The sequence below is a fragment of the Magallana gigas genome, chromosome 3 (assembly GCF_963853765.1).
Source record: "Magallana gigas chromosome 3, xbMagGiga1.1, whole genome shotgun sequence".
In the NCBI taxonomy this organism is placed as follows: domain Eukaryota; kingdom Metazoa; phylum Mollusca; class Bivalvia; order Ostreida; family Ostreidae; genus Magallana; species Magallana gigas.
The window spans coordinates 40,985,488-40,991,042 of NC_088855.1; positions in this window are offsets into that span (position 1 = coordinate 40,985,488).

The following is a 5,555-nucleotide window of genomic DNA, read 5'->3' on the forward strand; positions in this document are numbered from 1 at the left end:
CAATATTTTCCATAAGTGTGTTGCAGCAAAACTCGATGTGCGTCCTTTTTTTCCTTTTTCCTTGCAACTTTGTACATAAAGCAGTGAACATTCATATATAAATTTGCAAATGGTTACACAGACAAATGTGACAGATTTCACGCTTTATAAAAAGGGGAACCTCGTTGTTACGAAAAACTGCCCCCTTGAAACAAAATTAATTTGATCTTAACATTTAGAGTCAGACAATTTCTTAAAAACTGCTCTCTCTAATTTTTGTTTCAAAGGGGCATATTCTAAAAAAAAAAGCTAACTCTGGGAAAAATTTATTTTTATCTGTATAATCTAGGAACGCTGTGTTTAATTACCCCGGTGTAAGTCATGACTAGATTAATCGAGCGGTTACACAATTAGAATGGGAAATTATAGTATGGCTTTTTTGATTGGGTTCGAATCCCGTAATCGTTCAAATTTTTTCATACATTAGTTTTTTAACCGCATGAAAAAGTGATGCATATAAATAATTTAAGAATGTCAGAATAAAGTTATTTAAACGCTTGTCAATGTAATATTTTGCATGCGTGCTTAAGGTACCTCACTACATCCAGACTTATTCTTTTTAAGATACTACGTCACAAGATGGCGATTTAAATGTTTTGTTAAACTGTTTAATCGTTCAAATGGGTTGAATATCGTCGTAGCTCAGTGGATAATGTATTGGGCTTCCGAGTTCGAATCCACCTGGAGCTTTTGTTCATGTTAACGGAATTAAATTTTTGAAAATGTAATTTTGCATCCAAAATTGCACATTTTTTCCTATTTGACTTAAATACTTCTTATCCGCTTTGATATCTCTCATATTCAAGTAATTTTCTGCTTATTTGAGAAAATATTTCAAGGTTTAGTGAGCCACCTTAACTTTTTTCAACATTAGTGTGTGAAGTCCCCGTTATAATCTTGAATTATGAACATTTTCTTCTGAAAAAAAAAAGGATTTCAAAACAATGTACGCATCAATGTAGAAAGCATATTATGCATTTGATACTCAGCACTACAATTATGTAAGAATCTTAAATTTTGCATTCCAAACGGATACTACTTAATCATATAAAGACGTCATTATGCAAATGTCTGTTTCAGTAAGGAACAGAATTTCTAAAAAGACATTACCATACAAAAATCAGATTCAGGAAAATAGTGACTGTATAGCGCTTTTGTTTTGTTATGTTTTCTTTACCGACCGTTTTTTGTTTTTTTTTTTGAACGACACATGTGTTTGATGTGCATGCGAAGTAAGGCAGCACTATCTGTGCAAAATAATACGAATACCTTCGAAATTCTTTCAAATAACAAATCAAGGCAGTAAAACCCCTGTCAATCGCCACATAGAACTTCGTGGAAACGCACATAAAAACGCCGCGGGAACTCCGTAGAAACGCCTCGGTCGCCGTCAAGACGCCGTGATATTTCAATTGAATAAAAATCAAATAATATTGTACAATTTTTTCTGAAATTTTCATGTGATCCTACGGCGTTTCAATGAGTTTTACAACGCCGTGACCACGATGTGGGCTCGCAACTTGGTGCACATGACAGGGCCCTTAGACAGCACTATCCAGTGGCGTGGCTAGAGCTAGAATGAAGTATAGGCACCAAATACGGCGAGGGGTCTGGGGAAAACGGATTTCATGTTTTATAGAACACACAGGAACAAATTTTAGGCATTTTCGCACATAAAATTTTGAGTTTTTAAAAAGATTTTTTCGTAGTAAAAAGGCAAAAAACATTTTTTAATACAATCCAACATTGTTTTCACCAGCAGTCTTTTTTTAAGCGTTATCAAAGTGAATGGCGGGAAGAAGATAGGGAAATAAGATAGGGCAAATGCCCATTCGGTTTCATCGTAAAATACAATTTTGAATTTATTTTATCAATTAAATCAATTCAAATTTATCATAATACAAGTTTGCAAAGCACAATTTCTAAATAAATTCAGTTTTTATTATGTTTAACAAACGATAGAAAAAAACCCTTAAAGGACTATATATGATAAGGGCCTAAAATGGCCCCCTAAAATGAACATCATCATTTTACTATCATTCTTTGTTTTCTTAGTACAGATATGTATGTGATGTGTTTACATATATTCATTTTGGTTCAAGTGCCCACAATTTAGAAATATGACATTGTAAAGACAACCTTTTCCCGCCATTTTTGCATTTTTAGCTTAAAACAGCTTGTTTTCAAGCAGTTTTTCCGTCCGAAAACATAGAGCGCATTCTTGAACAAATAAAATAATTTAATCAGAGATGTATCTAGCCAAGACCAATAAGTGACAAAAAAATTTTCCTTGTTCAAGCATGCGCTCTATATTTCCCATTCGTAAATAGATAAGAAAAATGTCAATTTTTGGCTGATTTTGTTTGAATTATAGAAATGGCGTCACTTCTCACGTCATGTACTGCCAGTGAGTGCAAATAAATCAAATGAATATGTGAAAAATATATTTTATATCAACTCCTCTAAAAAATAAGTTAACATTTTATTGTACCCGAAACACTTAAAAAATGGCGAATTATGGGGGCAAAATTTAACTCTTATCATATATAGTTCTTTCGGTGGAATCGAACCCACAACATAAAACCCATACTTATGTAAGGTTAGCTAATGTCTGGTGCTCTAACCTCTGAGCAATACAACAAAATAGGTTGTTTAAATATTACGAGTGCCTTGAACTTTGGCGACGAATTAACGGACGAATTATTTTTTGAAAACGTTCAATTGCTGAAATACAAAATGAAATTTTTATTGTATAGTGGGTCATCTCTCCACGTTTTTGTTGATTGAAATCGGTTTGTTTTCCATAAAACCTTATTTAGACTATGAGAAAAGTATGGAGCAGAGACTCACTATAAAAAAGAAAAGACCTTGAAGTTGTAAAAATAAAAGGACACTATTGGAAGTTTTGATATACGCCTGTTTGAGTCAACATATTCCAATTATTGAACATATTTTAAAAAGGTTAAAATCGAGGATATGTTAAATATTTATTGTTTTGAATATATTTTTTTAAAATATCAGATTTATTGATATTTCAATTTTTCAGTATCTTTTCCGTCTGTGCATAGGTTTTACACGCCTTATCCACCCAACTTCTTACACTAAAGCTGTTATCTGTCTCTGTAGTTTAGTTTACTATTGAAGGGAAAACATTAAGACTTTATAATTGAATGTCTTGATTCAAAAACAGTTGTAATGGTTATTTTAAATTTTGATAGTAATAAGAAAACAGAAATATTGCTTTGTGGGTTTTTTTTCAAGTCGTACATGATGTTACACGAAGTCAAGGCGTCCATTTTTATTAGCGCAAATTTGGCAGTGATAGTTGAGATCGCAATATGCCTCGATCTATGAATATGATTTTAAACATTTCATCCAGTGGTCTTACTTTTGGTTTATTGCCCGACATGTTTTTCACTGATAGTGACTGCGCAATAATTAGCATCATCGATTTCACATATTTGTGACCTCAAACAATCAGAGTAAAGAAAGATATTTGCTGTGTGCTTTCTTTTAATTTTTTTTTTAATTAAATTAAATGTGATATTTTAACATTTTTAATTTTTGGTCTTAAAATGATGTGTAGGCACGTGCCTTAAGTGCCTAACGGCAGCTACGCCACTGCTATCTATGCAACCTGAATGCCTCGATCGGAAAGCAACCGACCGTAGATTTCTCTACCGGTATATATATATATATATATATATATATATATATATATATATATATACACACACACACAACCCAGTGGCAGTTAAGGAGTGATCGAAACTAATATGGCGATCAGATGCTTTTATGAATTAAAGTCGGCTTGAATAAGGAAACAGGGGAAATAACCAACACTCCTCGCTAGACTCGCAAACAAATAGAAAACAATACATTTGACAAAACAAGGCATTTGGTATACCGGAAGCTGTGTTAGCGTGCACGAAAACTATATGAATATCTCATAACTATTACAATCAAACAGTTTATAAAGTTCATATTAAATGTGTGCTATTTTTTTATGATGTATGGTTCCCTCTATTTCTTACAGAAATTGGTTGTTTATTCATAACTCTGTAGAAACTTACAAGACTGAAATCTACACGTGTGTCGATTGGTTGAAACCTTCAGAAACCTAAGAAAAATCACGGACTGCACGAAATAATTATGACGATGTCAGATTCAAATTCCCAGAGAAGATTATTTGGCTGTATATTTTATGTAGTATACCGATGTACTTTAATAATAATTTGATTAAATTTCTTAATTTTTACGATCAATTTGTTAAAAGAAAGATGAAAATATAACATTAAAATGCTTTTTGGTGATTCATGCAGATTATGAAGGTAGCAACCATTGCAGAATGTTTTTATAACACTAAATGATATATTTAAGGAATACTTTGAGTGTTATGAGGTGATAATTTCGGTCGGGCGTGGTCAAGTCCAATAAGTCCGATGGGCTATATGATAGATAAAAACCACTATTTTTAATGTAGCACATGCTATGTACTACTACGCGGCGCAGCCAATGCCGTTTTTCGGTTATGCTATAAACGCCCATTTTGTGTCACTCATGTTTTATGAAGTTATTGGGGTTTAGGGTTCAAAATTGATTCGTAATATGTGCACAGACAAAGACAGTTAAAAATGTAAACATACCCAAATCAATCATGACATTTCCGTTCAAAGCAACTCAATCATAACATTAGAACGCAAATCAAACATCGCAGGAAAACCAACAACGAGTGGTTATAAAACAAAATTCTACGAATACTCACACTGCTTTTATATCATCTTTCAACTAATAATGTCTCGGTATTGGTTAATCAATAACTATATCATAAATACGTCAAAAATCATAAAAATGTTTAAAACTTAATTCAAATGATGTTTTTGGTCGGATTGGCAAAAAAAAGTATATAGCAACCGCAAAAAATTGTAGCAGACAAATTATAGCATTAACCCAAACATACAGTAGCTCCTTTTCTTATAATAACAGTCGGCACTTTTTTTTAAAATTTAGTTAGGCTATGCTTTTCTAGTAAAATTTAGTGACTAGATTTAATTGATATACTGTTCAATGTTTAAAACCTTCTATAAACGTAAACGCAGCTCAGTTATAAAAATTCAAAAGAGCGAGAGAAAGAGAGAGAGAGAGAGAGAGAGAGAGAGAGAGAGAGAGAGGGAGAGAAACTGTCGGTATATATATATATATATATATATATATATATATATATATATATATATATATATATATATATATATATATATATATATATATATATATATATATATATATATATATATATATATATATTGCAAGTACAATGAGTACATAATTACATATACATATACCACACAGAATAAATTCCTTATATCTGTATATCTATAGTCTTCGATAAATTATTCCTTAGGTTAACGATTAACTGTTAAAATCTTAAAACAGACTGAGAATAATTTAACGTGTTTAATCAGGGACGTATATACTAACGTCCCTGGTTTAAATAAGATTTTTTCCAGTTTTAAGAT